The 17,210-nt window shown below is 41.7% G+C and overlaps 1 protein-coding gene across 2 annotated transcripts in view; it reads right to left on the bottom strand.

Annotated features, from left to right (window-relative positions):
- The window catches only part of LOC111539349, a 48,332-nt gene that overhangs the window by 7,139 nt on the left and 23,983 nt on the right, over positions 1-17,210 (bottom strand). The window lies entirely within an intron of this gene.

Raw genomic sequence — 17,210 nt, forward strand, 5'->3', positions numbered from 1 at the left:
AAGGTGGCACCCCTTCAATCAGAGATTCTTTAAATATTTCTTATTCTTTAAATAATTAAGTTTTTTAAAGGAGAGGTTGAGCACTGAGTCAGGCAGTGACTCCTGGCCTTTCCTCCGCTGTCCCAGGAAGTGTCAGTATTCCACCCAGCCACATAGGACCCTGCGGCTAATCTGAGTCCTCTCCTTCCTTTGAAACGGGTACAAAAGTTTCTAGTGGATTTGATTTTCGATGACGTCTTGGTATTTTTTTGTAGGTTGTGAATTTGAACCTCTGCCCTCTGGCTTGCACTTGGCTCAGTGCAGCCCAGGGAGTGGTTTGACGGTTAAGGGTATTACTTACTTAGAGTGCTCCATAAGAATAGCTGTTTCTGTGTGACCTTTGACAGAAGAGGAAAAACAAGCCATGGAGACTGGCTAGGGGGTCATTTAGGAAGACTATTTCATAATCCATAAAAAGCAACTCGAGGCCTGAAATAAGAGAATAGCACTGGGAATAGGGAAAAAAGGATAGATTGAAAAGCTCCCATGGAAATGGAATCCCCAGGATTTAGCAAATAATTGTATGTTAGATGAGGTAAAGAATGAGGTTGAAATCTGGCTCTAGGAAGATGGCAAAGCCATTAACACAACTAGTGATATGGGGAAGAAGAGCAGATTTAAAAACGAAGTCAATGAATCTGTTTGGGACACAGTCGGAGGAGCCAGCAATCACAAAAGCAGACAGAAAAGGACATCAGGCAGGTATATTCAGCCCTGTTGAAGAAAGAAACATGATAGAGTAAATGATTAATGCACACACAGCCTTTGTGTGTTCCAGGTGGTTCTATGAACTAGAGTGAGAAGGCTGAGCCTGGACACTGTGACCAAACCATGGACTGTTCCCAGATTCTACAACTTGCATTCACTCCTTGTAAATCTCTTGATGAATTTTTCACACATTCTGGCCTCAGTTATATGGATATGGTCCCCAAAAGATGTGAATGTCCTTACTGGGGCAAGAGAACTCCTTCTCTCCCCTGTTGAGGTTTGAGTCTTCAAAATGAACTAATAGACTGATTAACTGGAGAAAAGGCATATAAACTTATCAAGTGCATGGGGCATCACAGGAAAGTGAGTACCCAATAACCCAATGTGCTGTAGCAATAGAAGTTTATACACTCAGATAATAACCTGGAACAAACTTCCTCTGGGCTCTGGGTGTGGCGTCAACTCTAACCTTCTTTCCTGCGAGTCAGTCTTATCTGTTTGGTGAGATTACAGGGAGTGGGGCTCAAGTCAGTTGCTTCCTTCTGGAGGAGCTTCCCTTAGTCAGATACAGGAACTTTAGAAAAAGTTCCTCCCTCTGCTTCAGGAGAGGCAGAAAGGCAAGAGACAGGGGGCAGGAGGCGGTCAGAGGCACCTTGATTCCATGGCTGCTTCTTTAGTTCAAAACACTCTCAGCATGTCAAAATGCCATACTTACGAGTGTTGTTTTCTGAGCTTTAACATTCTAATTCCCGGAACCTGTAAATGTGCTGCTTTACATGGTCAAAGGGACTTTGCAACTATGATTAAATAAAGGACTTTTAAATAGAGAGATTATTCGGATTCTTCAGTGGGCCCAATGTAATCCCATGGGTTCATTTTTTTAATTTTTATTTTACTTTGAGACAGGGTCTTGCTCTGTCACCCAGGCTAGAGTGCAGTGACACAATACAGCTCACTGCAGCCTCAACCTCCCAGCCTCAAGCAATTCTCCCACCTCAGCCCCCTGAGTAGCTGGGACTACAGGCGCACACCACTACATCCAGCTGATTTTTTCATTTTTTTGTAGAGACAAGGTCTCGCTATGTTGCCAGGGCTGCTCGCAAAATCCTAGGCTCAAATGATCCTCCTACATCAGCCTCCCAAAGTGTTAGGATTACAGGGGTGAGCCACTGCGCCCAGCTCCCATGGGTTCTTACAAGGGGGATGCAAGACAGTCAGAGAGAGACAGACTGGAAGATGCTATACTGTAGGCTCTGAAGACGAAGAAAAACACCATGCAGAAGGAACACAGCCCTCCTGGTGCCTTGTTTATAGCCCTGTGAAACCCAGTTTGGACTTGTCACCTTCAGAATTATATGATAATAAATCTGTACTGTTTAAGCCACTACATTTGTAGTAATTTGTCATAGCACCAACAAAAAATCAATACAACAGTCATAGCGAATGGTCTGGGTCTCATGGTCAATGGATTAGCACTTGAAACATTAAAGGCTGTGGACAGATAACCTTTGAGAATAACTGATCGTTAGTCTACAGCTGTGGTTCTCAACCAGGGATGATTTTGCCCTACCCTCCTAAAGGATATTTGGCAATGGCTGGAGATACTTTTGATTGTCACAACTGGGGAGTGGCTGCTACTGGTATCTAGTGGGTAGAGACCAGGATGCTGCTAAACATCCCACAAAGCATGGGAGAGTCCCCCCACCTCCCCAACCAACAAATAATTACCTGGTAGAAAACTTCAATAGTGATAAAGTCAAGACACCCTGTCTTACAGACTGCAACTACGTTCAGAAACTACACTGACAGTGTAAAGAATGTCATGGGGAAAAAAGAGACATGAGACTTTTCTACCATGTATGAAGTCGTTTTGACAGAAAAATGAAACCTGACTCTGATCAAGTCTCTAGAGTTAATTACAATCGTGTATCCCTTAACGACAGCAATATATTCTGAGAAATGTGTTGTTAGGTGATTTCATTGCGTAAACATCACAGAGTGTACTTACACAACCTGGATGGTATAATCTACCACACACCTAGGCTATATATAGGTGTAGTCTATTGCTCCTAGCTACAAACCTGTACAGCATGTTACTATACTGAAAACTGTAGGCAACTGTAACACAATAGTGTGTATCACAACATATCTAAACATAGAAAAGGTAATGTGTTGTGCTACCATGTTACAACGGCTATGTAACTAAGCAATGGGAATCTTTCAACTCCATTATAATCTTTTTTATTTTTTTTTTATAGATAGAATCTTGCTCTGTTGCCCCAGCTGGAATGGTGCGATCTTGGCTCACTGCAACCTTCACCTCTCGGGTTCAAGAGATTCTCCTGCCTCAGCCTCCCAAGTAGCTGGGATTACAGGCGCCCGCCACCACCCCGGCTAATTTTTTTATTTTAGTAAAGACGGTGATCCACCCACCTCGGCCTCCCAAAATGCTGGGATTACAGGCATGAGCCACCGTGCCCGACCTCTATTATAATCTTATGGGACTACCATCCATAATGCTTCATCGTTGACAGAAATTTCGTTATGAGGGGCATGACTGTACTAATTTACAGGAAACAGAAAATGGAGGACGCTGTTATATAAGACCACAGGCATCCAATCCATAAAAGTCTACAGGACAAAGTACTCAGTTTTGCAACTGATTGCCTGGATAACAAAACAGAGAGGGACATGGAAGGGGAATCTATGGAATAAAATATTTAAGAGAAAAAGGAACCAATTACAATATGTGCAGCTGATTTTTATCTTAATTCAAACAAATAAGCTGTAAAAAATGTGCATATGCATTTGAGATAATTATAAATTTAAATACTGACTAGTTTATGATATTAATGAATTATTGCTAATATTAGGTGAATTTATTGTTTTGTGGTTACTTTTTAACAAGAAATTATTATCTATAGAACTACATACTGAAATATTTACAGATGAAATAACATATCAGCTGGGGGCAGTGGCTCACGCCCGTAATTCCAGCACTTCGGGAGGCCAAGGCAGGAGGATCACCTGAGGTCAGGAATTTGAGACCAGCCTGGTCAACATGGTGAAATCCCATATCTACTAAAAATACAAAACTTGTGGCCGGACATGGTGGCAGGTGCCTGTAATCCCAGCTATTCGGGAGGCTGAGGCAGGAGAATCGATTGAATCCGGGAGGCAGAGGTTGCAGTGAGCTGAGACTGTGCCACTGCACTCCAGCCTGGGTGACAGAGCAAGACTGTGTCTAGGGAAAAAAAAAAAGAAAGAAAGAAATATCAAATTTGCTCCAAAATAATACAGGAGAGAGGATGTGTCCAAAACAAGATCAGGCCACATGCTGCTAATTGTTAAAGATGGACAAAAAGCACATGGGGACTTACTACGCTATTATGTCTACTTTTGTGTATCTTTAAATTTTTTTCATGTTAAAACATTTCTTTATAGAAAAGAGTATTATGAAAATATCTGGTTTCTATGAAAAATGATTATTTTTTCAAAGAGAGAAAAGACTGGCCCCCCTCTTTCCTGTATTTCCTCACCTCTCCAAATAATCTGCTCACATTTGGCACACTTAGACACGTACTCCCGCCCCAAACAGAAAAGAAAAAGTAACCAGAATTCTCATAGCATCTGTTAGGTGCTAAATAAGTAGAAAAGGTTCTAGTTTAAAATGTGTGGCATTCACTTGTGAAGACAGAGAAGCTGAGAGGGGACCCCGTCCTTTGTTAGATACTACTCTGCTCATTCTCCATGGCTCTTGGAAACAAGAGCCCAAAGAAAAACTGGTCCTCAAGAGACAGAGCCAAGACTGAGCACAGGCTGCGCCACAACCTCCACCAGCTCTGAGGGAAAGACCATGTTGGGGGGTCTGCACCTACAGATGGCAGCACCCAGCACTGTGCCTGCCGTGTGGTGGCGCTCTATAAATGTTGGAGAAAGGAGACAGGAAGTTGATTTAGTGGGTTTAGTTTTTAAGTGGGTCTGAATAAAAAGTGAGCTTTTGCAATATCCTCTAATCCTCCTCAAATATCCTTGCTGCAGAAGGAAAAGTTAAGTGAGAATGTAATTGCCAAGACCCCTTAAAGTGACATTGGTCATAGCAAACGTAGTAGCTTCCTGTCTTAGTAAGAACTTTTGGGACGTGCTGGGCTGACGCTGTCAGCTGCTGCTTTATAAAAATAAGCCCTATAATTAGATAGCTACTCCTCATGAAGCCCACTGAAGGGCTAGCCTTTATTTTTAACCTTTATCACAGTCCTCAAAATAGACTGTGCAGGGCCTCGCCCACAGCTGCTGAGTCAAACCCCAGCCGGCTCCACCCTTCCTGCTCCCGGCTGCATTCCGCTAAAAAAAGAGCTGCGGGCTCCCTACGCAATGGAACGCAGGGTCTGAGCACACAGACAGTTGCAGGGAATCTAATACCCCAGCAGCACTGAGAAAGAACAGCTGCGCCAAATTTGAATCTTCTTTATTTACTCAGCCAGGCAGCTAACACATACAGATAACATTTTGTTTCATCTTGAATGCACAAAATTCATAACTGCTTTCTTAGCTCGCTCCTGTTGCTCAACAATCCTTTTTCACACCTAAGTGTTTAATGTAAACAACTTTCACAGTCTTCCACTTTCTCTGTAGCAAGTGATACTATGAACCTGTTGGCATAGTTAGTTGAGACAATAAACATTTATAATCTTGTGGGTCAGGAGTGGGAATGCCAGAGGAATGCTTAGAGCAAAGTCAAGGAAAGGTATTATAGGGCCAAGGGATGTAATGGGGGTTTCATTATATTTTGTTGCTTTCTTTTTTGTTGCTTCTAACTTGGTGTTCACATTCCCTAACAGATTCTTTGAAAAAGTGTGTGCATAGCAAATAGGGCTCTATTTAAATGGACACATTAGGATGAAGGGTCTATAGAGCTGTTCACGGCAGGAATTAATGTCATACTCTGTCTGTACAGATAATTGTATTAGGTGACAGGCAATACCAACGTTTATATAATTTGTGCTATATACAGCAAATGTAACTCAGAGGCCATGTACTTAATCCTAGAAAAATCTCAACGTTAAGACACTGTTCCCCCAGTGTCCACAGATCCCACAAACCCTTTGCATTCCAATTAAAGCTCTGCTGGGCTTAAGGCTAATTGGTAATAAAACCCAGGCCGAGAAAGCCTTTCTGTAAAACAAAGCATCCATTTGTCATGCAAATAAGCGCCTCCAAAGTGGTAAATTTGAATTTTGAATGTTCATCTGTTATCTTAACATTTCTTAGAATGTGGGTCAGCCAGCAATTGCTAGATCATTATATTCCAGTTTTCCTCATTGCCATCCTTCAAAGAGCTAAAGAGCATGTTATTTGTATTGTTAAATCAATATTTTGTTGTTGTAGACCTAAAGTAAATGAATCACTATAGTTGTCTTTGGTTTTCTTTGGAGAATGCTTTTACATTCTAAATATTTTCCAATTACAATAATTTCTTTGAGAAAATTTGTCGGTGTCCTTAAATAATAACCTTCAGGTTAGGCTTGGAATTCAAAAGTATGGTGGTTCCTTCCTAGTGAAAGTCCTTAAAGGTCTTTACACTCCATTCTTGAGGAACCTGCTGGGCACTAGAGGGCGCTCTCAGCACACCGGGACGGGATTTGTTAGTTGCACAGAATTAAGAGCCATGCGCTGATTGTTGGGCTTTGGGCCCTGCTGGGGGCCCAAAATCAGCCTGCAGAGAGAAGCCACCTCCGCGAGCCTGCATTGGCTCTCAGCTGCAAAGTGCCAATTCATCTGCCTTCAGTGAACCAACTGAGCAAACCTGCTAAAAAGATTCTTTTTTACTCATTTCTGAATAAAATATTTCATGGTCAACAATTGTTTGTACATAAACTACCTTGTCTGCTGTCCTTCATTGACATTCCAGGGTCTCCAAAGGCATGGAATACAATGCATGTTCAGGACCGCAGCCTGATGGTGATGTGTAATGAAGTTTAGTGTTGGATTTCGATCTTGGCCAAATGGTGACTCCTTGGTGACAGGTCATGTGCTTACTTCCTCAGCAGATGAGTTCACCTCCAGCCTCACTTGTGACCAATGATGTATCATGAACACAGGCTGGTGTGAAGCTCAGTATGTAGCCCCCTTGGCTAGAACACGTATTTGATAACAGTAGCAAAGAGAAATCAGCAGAGTGTAGCAATGCCCTGAGAGGTCCTAAAAGAACTGGGTGAAGGAAGCCATAAGGATTGACAACTAATACCTAATGGCTAAGACCTAAGAGAGTAGAATAAGAAGAGGTCCTCCACAATTAGCATTTGGCACATAATAATGTGAAGCAAGACACATCACTTCCTTGTAATATGCTATAAACAGGTGATGATAAAGGGCGAGGGGTTGTTCCGCAGTGAGGAATCCAGTCCAAACCCAGAGACCAGCTCACAGCCACCCAGCTGAGTCCAAACTAGATCTTTGTTAGACAACTGCCATCCAAACCAGAGTGTTATGAAATGAATTGTGTACCTCCACCCTTCAAGTTCATATGTTTAAGTCCTAATCCCCAGTGTATTTGTATTTAGAGACAGGGCCTTTACAGAAATAATTAAAGATAAATGAGATGATAAGGGTAGGGTCCTAATCCAGTAGAACTGGTGACCTTATACAAAGAGTACAAGACACCAAAGATCTCTCTCCACAAACGCACACAGAGGAAAGGCCTCGTTTATGTGAGCACACAGTGAGAAGGTTGCCTTACTAGAAACCAACCCTGCTGGCACCGTGATCTTGGACTTTCAGACTCTAGAACGGTAAGAAAATAATGTCTGTTGTTTAAGCCACCAGTCTGTGTACATTCTTATGGCAACCCAAGCAGACTAATAAACAATAAGTTATGGCAACACTGACAAAATTCTTGAGGGATCTTTGAGAAATACAGAACTCTCCTGGAAAAAAAAAAAAAAGGAGCATTAAAAACCAGTTTAAGGTGTTTAACCTATAATCTACCTTGTTCATGTAAAAACGATAGCAATTTCTTAGGTAAATTTTGTGCAGATATCCCATTTCATCAAATCTAAGAAACCAATGCTTATAAGGCATTACTGTATTTGCTATTAAGAGAAGAAAACAGTGACAATTGTTATACTCCACGTATTGTGAGACAGTCTTTATTTTAAAGATGGTAAAATGTGAAAATGTATATGTAACATATACATCTTAGCATTGATTGATAAGATAAATTCAATGTTTATTGACCCATTTGTCAGGAACTTTTTGCCTATACTAGACACTGGGAAAATAAAAATAAGCAAACAAGATGTCAAGTCTCAGGAGTACTAACTCACTAACCCCTTTGAAGGCACAGAAATATAAATGTACTGTGGCAATCCCCAAGGATACTGGTATTAGGCTGCCCTTTCAGGCCATCTAAAGTAGTCATAATAAGGAGTGTTGCCTCAAGTGCCCCAAACACAGTGTGCTCTTAGTCCGATATTTACTCATATACAGATTTCCAGTATAGTCTTAAGGGTGGCAGCTAGGTACAATAATTCTATCCCCGAACAAGGAATAAATAAGTAAACAAACATCTCTTAAGAAATTGACTCTTGGCCAGGCGAGATGGTTCACACCTGTAATCCCAGCACTTTGGGAGGCCGGAGTGGGTGGAATTCTTGAGTCCAGGAGTTCCAAACCGGCCTGGGCAACATGGCAAAACCCTATCTCTACAAAAAATAATTAATAATAAAATACCTGGGTATGGTGGCATGCACCTGTAGACCCAGCTACTGGGGAGGCTGAGGTGGGAGGATCATCTGAGCCTGGGGAGATCAAGGCTGCAGTGAGCTATGATCATGCCTCTGCACCTCAGCCTGGGCAACAAAGTGAGACTTCATCTCAAAAAAATAAAAAATAAAAGAAACTGACTCTGACTCAACTTTTGATCCACCGCAAAGACTTCCAAGTTGTTATGGGTTGAATTTTGTCCCCCCAGAATTCATACATTGAAGTCCTATCTCCCCAGTACCTCCGAATATGGCCTTATTTGGCAACAGCGTTGTTGCAGATGTAGTCAGTTAAGATGAGATTGTATTTGAGTAAAATAGCCCCTAATTCAGTAAGACTGGTGTCCTTATAAGAAGGGGAAATCTGGACACAGACATATGTAAAAGGAGAATGCCATATGAAGACGAGTTATGCTGCCACAAGCTACAGAATGCCAAAGATGACCAGCAAGCCACCCAAAGCTAAGGGAGAGAGACATGAAACGGGCCCTCCCTCACATCCATCAGAAGAAGCCAACTCAGCTGACACTTGGTTCTCACACCTCTAGCCACCAGAATCATGAGACACAGTTTTCTGCAGTGTCATCTGCTCAGTTTGTGGTATTTTCTTAGAGCGTCCCTAGAAAACTAATGCACAATTGTTTCAAATTACTTTACCTTCCCTTGTATTTTCTTGCCTTGTATCTTATTAGGATATTACAAGTGCATGGTAACTGTTCTTATGATGATGCAGTTGCTTTTTTGTCCCTACTGTACCTCATACAATTTATCCTGCAGCATTGTCTAAACTCCTTTTTACACGAAAGATCACTTAGGAGACCTGAAAAAGTAAGCAAGTGAGACTGGTAAGTGAGCAATCAATGGGTGAGCTGCAACAAAGTAAAGATATTGTGATGCAGCCAATTTAACTATTAACCTTTCACCTTTTTCATCACCAAGTGCCAAATCCGAAGATGCCAGTGAGGCATAGCACTGGAGTGGAGTGAACGATGGGGTGCAAACAGATGAGAGTTCATGGATGTGCTGGGGAATGTGTTATCCACATTACTTGGTAGTTTTCTAAGTTATCATTTAACATTTGGGAGATTTGAGGGTCATGAAGTGGGAATGGCTACAAAAGTGTGCAAGGTATTCGATGCCATGGAGACCCAATGCCAGCAAAGACAGTCCTCTGCAGAGGCTGGAACCATAATACCATCTGGGTAACTGAGATACAGTGTCTAAAGAGAATGGTGAGCATAACTGTGGATCACGCAGGATTTTAGTTGAGGAAATCTGATTTGGCAAAGAGAAGAATATCCAGGGAAATTCTCAGTGTCAGATGTGCTCTTGACTGGGAGAGCAATCTAATGCCCCATGGGACAAAAGAGTGAAACACCAAAGAAAGAAAGAGGATCATAGCCAAACGGCCTAGGATTCATCTCTGGTGAAAAACTGGAGTGCTGGGCATGAATAATACTGAGGTTCCACCTATGAGCTGGCCCATGAAAACAGGACAGGGGCAACCAATGGAAGGCTGAGGGGACTGCTGCAACTCTCAGCTTCATGGGCACTCATGGCCATGTCTGGTAGTCCTGATCCTATCTTGCTGGTAAGCAGTAAAACCAAGTCTTTTGGACAATGGCATCAAAATCCCCTATGTAGATGGACCCAGAAAGTGATGGGAGACAGGCTTTACCTACTAGAGATACTCATCAACACATATGACCCAGAGAGTTGGAAAAGAACAAAAGAGCAAATAAGAACATTCTAAAACTTGCTAAATAACTCAGCTATTTATTAGTTTATGCTTTGGACTGAATTGTGTCCTCCCAAAGTTCATGTGTTGCACTCCTAGCCCCCAGTGTGGCTGTATTTGGTGTAAGGATGTAACTGATGTTAAATGGGATCTCTCCCCGCTGCGTGAGCACACATCTGCAAGGCAGGAAGGAGCCCTCACTAGGAACTAACTGGCCAATACCTTCACCTTGAACCTCTTAGCATCCAAACCTGTGAAAGAATACATTTCTCTTTCTGTTGTTTAAAACACCTTGCCTATGGTATTTTGTTATGGCAGCCCAAGCCCAGTATGCAATCAATTTTAAAATTTCTTATTAATAGCTACATTCAATAACAGTTAATCCACCGCTGAGGAAAGTTTTTTAAAGGTTAATAGTTGCTTATGAAAGAAAAACTATAGTCAATTATTTGTTGCATCCTACCTTTAATATAGTGAGACATAAAAGCTTTACCTATGAATGTCATTTAATGTCCTTTTCCTCATTTTCAAAGTAGTTTATTGTTCAGAAAACAGAAAAGAAAACCTAGTACACATCCCTAGCTGTTTCTCAGGAAATAGTCTTGGAAGTAGAATTACTAAGTTGAAGACTATGTGTATTTCAAAGCTACTGGATAAATATTTCCAAAGTATCCACCAAAAAGGTTGAACCAATTTACACTCCACAAAGGAGCAGAGGAGAACATCTATTCCCATGTATTCATGTCACCTCTGAATTTCATTTCAAATTTTATGTCTTAGCTTGTTATCTTCCAGAAGCAGACACTGAGACAAGGATTCAAGTGCAGGAAGTTTATCTGAGTAACACAGAAATAGGGATGGATATGGGTAAGTGGTAACCAGAAGCAAAGGCAGCCAATAAAGGGTACATTACTAAGCCACCTATCGCAGTGGGCAACTGGAACTTAATCTTGCAGAGAAATTCTGGGCAATAATACAAAATGCCCCAGCATTATCCCACCTAAAGGGCTATGGTCTTATATGACAACTCCAAGAGTCATTAAGTGAGGGCTACTGTTTTGTTTTGCTTTGTTTTAAGACGGAGTCTCACTCTGTCACCCAGGCTGGAGTGCAGTGGCACGATCTTGGTTCACTGCAACCTCGGCCTCCCGGGTTCAAGTGACTCTCCTGCCTCAGCCTCCTGAGTCGCTGGGATTACAGGCACCTGCCACTGCACCAGGTAATTTTTAGTAGAGACAGGGTTTCACCATCTTGGCCAGGCTGGTCTTGAACTCCTGACCTCATGATCCACCCACTTCATCCTCCCAAAGTGCTGGGATTACCTGTGTGAGCCACTGCCAAGTGAGGGCTACTTAAGGAAAAGGCCACAGTGCCTTCAGCAGTTTTTTTTTTTTTTTTTTAAAGCTCTCAGGCATGCAGTTGCAAATACCATCCTTAGAAATCTACTGGGGAGCACAAATGTCCAAAAATGTGTCCTGGCGCTGATGGCATCTGCTACACTTTGTCAACTTGATAGGGATAAAATGATAGGTTTCTGTGTAGTGAAGAATTAACTTAGGGCTTTTGGCTACTGGGAGGTGATCTCCAGGCCCCTGGAATGCCCAGCGTGTTATGAGTGTCTTTCCTGGCCTGAGGGCTTTGGCCGCCAGTCTAGAGATGTGATTTATGGTGAGGGCTTTGACCCTGTGGACATCAGAGGCTCGGGTGAGCGTCGCTGGTTGGCAGTACTGTGTGTATTGTCACAAAGCGTGACCAGGAGGTAACATAATCCATGACTCTGTAGAGAGAGGAAGATGGGAAGCCCTGTGCATGGACCCCTCCAGGCTCTGCCCTATGTCGCTTCCCTCTGCTGATTTTATTATCTGTGTCCTTTCATTATAATAAAATTGTAAGCATAATAAAATTGCTTTCTTGAGTTCTGTGTGTCATTCTTGTGAATTACCCAACCTGAGGGTGGCCACAGAGAAGGGCTCTCGGCTTTTTTTTTTTTTTTAAGTATTTTAACTTTGTTAACTTTTGTGGTTGTAAATAGCTTATTATTAATTATTTGCTTATTAATTTAGTTTGTGGTAGCTTTAAGTTACTGTATAATCAGTTCTATCAGTTTTTTCCTTTATAGCTTTTGTGTACTTACAAAGGTCTTTCTCACTATAAAATTATATAGGCATTCAGCTTCATTTTCAAGTTTTTTAGTGTCATTCTCCCCCATTTAACTAATTCCATTTGGAATTTGTTTTCTTGTACTCTTTTAGGTAAAAATCTATTGTTACTTTTTCCCAAACTGTTTCTCAATTGACCCAAAACCATCTTTTGCCTCACTGTATTTTTATTCATTTTTATCACATGCTAAATTCCCACATACACTAGGGTTTATATGTGGTCACTCTATTCTGTTCCATCTATATACATTCCATCACTCTTGTCTTTAGTTTCTGTGGGTTTATAATACATATTAATATCCCATTGCATACATTTTTCCTACTTATTGTTCCTATTCAAAATATTCTTGGTTTTCTTATTTATTCTTCCATCATAAAATTTTCTGCACCCCAACAAAATGTTTTACTCAGAACATAAAAGAAAAATTAAAATCACATCATCAATTCCCATCACACCTGCCCCTCCCCAATAAAATCCTACTAGAATGTTTTATTGGAATTGCACTAAACTTAAATATTAATTTTGGGAAAATTTATATACCTATAAAACTGAATATTTCCATGCAGGAACATGGTATGTCCCCCAGTAAAAACAAATACATTTTTATCCTAGTACTTTATTTCTTTAATTAAACCCTGACTAAATTAGAGGGTATCTAGGTAGAAGATACACATTGTCTACCAAAGTCTACTATGGGTTAATTTTGTTTCAAAAACATTAAAACCTATAGATCATGAAAAAAAAATACAAACATTTTATAAACTGTTTTAAGTTGGCATCCTTCATACAGGTCTAGCAAGTTTCTTGTTAACTTCAAGAAAACAAGCATTTTTATGGCTCTTAATACACACTGCTCCAGGAAATTCCACTTCCACCAGCATCATATAAGACTGAATGGGTCTCCCTGAAAATTTGAGCTGATTAAAAAGTATCTCACTGTAGATTTGAAGTGTACTTCTTTGACCACATATATTTATCAGATGGTTGTATTTTTTTCTTTGTGGATTGTATCTTTTGCTTATTTTCTATACTTCGACTTACCAAGTAGAAGTATTTTTCTCAGTAAGTCATTTACCTCTTAATTTTGTTTATTACATTTTCTGATATATAGAATTAAAAAGCTTTCCAGGGGGCGGAGCAAGATGGCCGAATAGGAACAGCTCCAGTCTCCAACTCCCAGCGCAAGCGACACAGAAGACCGGTGATTTCTGCATTTTCAACTGAGGTACTGGGGTCATCTCACTAGGGAGTGCCGGACAATCGGTGCTGGTCAGCTGCTGCAGCCCGACCAGCGAGAGCTGAAGCAGGGCGAGGCATCGCCTCACCTGGGAAGCGCAAGGGGGAAGGGAATCCCTTTTCCTAGCCAGGGGAACTGAGACACACAACACCTGGAAAATGGGGTAACTCCCTCCCCAATACTGCGCTTTAAGGAAACGGGCACACCAGGAGAATATACCCCACACCTGGCCGGGAGGGTCCCACGCCCACGGAGCCTCCCTCCTTGCTAACACAGCAGTCTGTGGCGATCTAACCGCAAGGCAGCAGCGAGGCTGGGGGAGGGGCGCCCGCCATTGCTGAGGCTTAAGTAGGTAAACAAAGCCGCTGGGAAGCTTGAACTGGGTGGAGCTCACAGCAGCTCAAGGAAACCTGCCTGTCTCTGTAGACTCCACCTCTGGGGACAGGGCACAGCTAAAAAATAACAGGGGAAGCAGCAGAGGCCTGTGCAGACGAGAACGACTCTGTCTGACAGCTTTGAAGAGAGCAGTGGATCTCCCAACATGGAGCTTGAGATCTGAGAAGGGACAGACTGCCTGCTCAAGTGGGTCCCTGACCCCTGAGTAGCCTAACTGGGAGACATCTCCCACTAGGGGCAGTCTGACACCCCACACCTCACAGGGTGGAGTACACCCCTGAGAGGAAGCTTCCAAAGTAAGAATCAGACAGGTACACTTGCTGTTCAGCAATATTCTATCTTCTGCAACCTCTGCTGCTGATACCCAGGCAAACAGGGTCTGGAGTGGACCTCAAGCAATCTCTAAAGACCTACAGCTGAAGGTCCTGACTATTAGAAGGAAAACTATCAAACAGGAAGAACACCTATACCAAAACCCCATCAGTACATCACCATCATCAAAGACCAGAGGCAGATAAAACCACAAAGATGGGGAAGAAGCAGGGCAGAAAAGCTGGAAATTCAAAAAATAAGAGCGCATCTCCCCCTGCAAAGGAGCGCAGCTCATCGCCAGCAACGGATCAAAGCTGGTCAGAGAATGACTTTGACGAGATGAGAGAAGAAGGCTTCAGTCCATCAAACTTCTCAGAGCTGAAGGAGGAATTACGTACCCAGCGCAAAGAAACTAAAAATCTTGAAAAAAGAGTGGAAGAATTGATAGCTAGACTAATTAATGCAGAGAAGGTCATAAACGAAATGACAGAGATGAAAACCATGACACGAGAAATACGTGACAAATACACAAGCTTCAGTAACCGACTCAATCAACTGGAAGAGTATCAGCGATTGAGGATCAAATGAATGAAATGAAGCGAGAAGAGAAAACAAAAGAAGAAAAAGAAATGAATAAAGCCTGCAAGAAGTATGGGATTATGTAAAAAGACCAAATCTACATCTGATTGGGGTGCCTGAAAGTGAGGGGGAGAATGGAAACAAGTTGGAAAACACTCTTCAGGATATCATCCAGGAGAACTTCCCCAACCTAGTAGGGCAGGCCAACATTCAAATTCAGGAAATACAGAGAGCGCCACAAAGATACTCCTCGAGAAGAGCAACTCCAAGACACATAATTGCCAGATTCACTAAAGTTGAAATGAAGGAAAAAATCTTAAGGGCAGCCAGAGAGAAAGGTCGGGTTACCCACAAAGGGAAGCCCATCAGACTAACAGCAGATCTCTCGGCAGAAACTACAAGCCAGAAGAGAGTGGGGGCCAATATTCAACGTTCTTAAAGAAAAGAATTTTAAACCCAGAATTTCATATCGAGCCAAACTAAGTTTCATAAGTGAAGGAGAAATAAAATTCTTTACAGATAAGCAAATGCTTAGAGATTTTGTCACCACCAGGCCTGCCTTACAAGAGACCCTGAAGGGAGCCCTAAACATGGAAACGAACAACCGGTACCAGCCATTGCAAAAACATGCCAAAATGTAAAGACCATCGAGGCTAGGAAGAAACTGCATCAACTAACGAGCAAAATAACCAGTTAATGTCATAATGGCAGGATCAAGTTTACACATAACAATGTTAACCTTAAATGTTAATGGACTAAATGCTCCAATTAAAAGACACAGACTGGCAAACTGGATAAAGAGTCAAGACCCATCAGTCTGCTGTCTTCAGGAGACCCATCTCACATGCAGAGACATACATAGGCTCAAAATAAAGGGATGGAGAAAGATCTACCAAGCAAATGGAGAACAAAAAAAAGCAGGAGTTGCAATCCTAGTCTCTGATAAAACAGACTTTAAACCATCAAAGATCAAAAGAGACAAAGAAGGCCATTACATAATGGTAAAGGGATCAATCCAACAGGAAGAGCTAACTATCCTAAATATATATGCACCCAATACAGGAGCACCCAGATTCATAAAGCAAGTCCTTAGAGACTTACAAAGAGACTTAGACTCCCATACAATAATAATGGGAGACTACAACATTCCACTGTCAACATTAGACAGATCAACGAGACAGAATGTTAACAAGGATATCCAGGAATTGAACTCATCTCTGCACCAAGCAGACCTAATAGACATCTATAGAACTCTCCACCCCAAATCAACAGAATATACACTCTTCTCAGCACCACATCGCACTTATTCCAAAACTGACCACATAATTGGAAGTAAAGCACTCCTCAGAAAATGTAAAAGAACAGAAATTATAACAAACTGTCTCTCAGACCATAGTGCAATCAAACTAGAACTCAGGACTAAGAAACTCAATCAAAACCGCTCAACTACATGGAAACTGAACAATCTGCTCCTGAATGACTACTGGGTACATAACGAAATGAAAGCAGAAATAAAGATGTTCTTTGAAACCAATGAGAACAAAGATACAACATACCAGAATCTCTGGGACACATTTAAAGCAGTGTGTAGAGGGAAATTTATAGCACTAAATGCCCACAAGAGAAAGCTGGGAAGATCTAAAATGGACACTCTAACATCACAATTAAAAGAACTAGAGAGGCAAGAGCAAACACACTCAAAAGCTAGCAGAAGGCAAGAAATAACTAAGAGCAGAGCGGAACTGAAGGAGATAGAGACACAAAAAACCCTCCAAAAAAATCAATGAATCCAGGAGTTGGTTTTCTGAAAAGATCCACAAAATTGACAGACCGCTAGCAAGACTAATAAAGAAGAAAAGAGAGAGGAATCAAATAGACGCAATAAAAAATGATAAAGGGGATATCATCACCGACCCCACAGAAATACAAACTACCATCAGAGAATACTATAAACACCTCTACGCAAATCAACTAGAAAATCTACAAGAAATGGATAATTTCCTGGACACTTACACTCTCCCAAGACTAAACCAGGAAGAAGTTGAATCCCTGAATAGCAGGCTCCGAAATTGAGGCAACAATTAATAGCCTACCCACCAAAAAAAGTCCAGGACCAGATGGATTCACAGCTGAATTCTACCAGAGGTACAAGGAGGAGCTGGTACCATTCCTTCTGAAACTATTCCAATCAATAGAAAAAGAGGGAATCCTCCCTAACTCATTTTATGAGGCCAACATCATCCTGATACCAAAGCCTGGCAGAGACACAACAAAAAAA

The sequence above is a fragment of the Piliocolobus tephrosceles genome, chromosome 1 (genome assembly GCF_002776525.5).
Source record: "Piliocolobus tephrosceles isolate RC106 chromosome 1, ASM277652v3, whole genome shotgun sequence".
Classification (NCBI taxonomy): Eukaryota; Metazoa; Chordata; class Mammalia; order Primates; family Cercopithecidae; genus Piliocolobus; species Piliocolobus tephrosceles.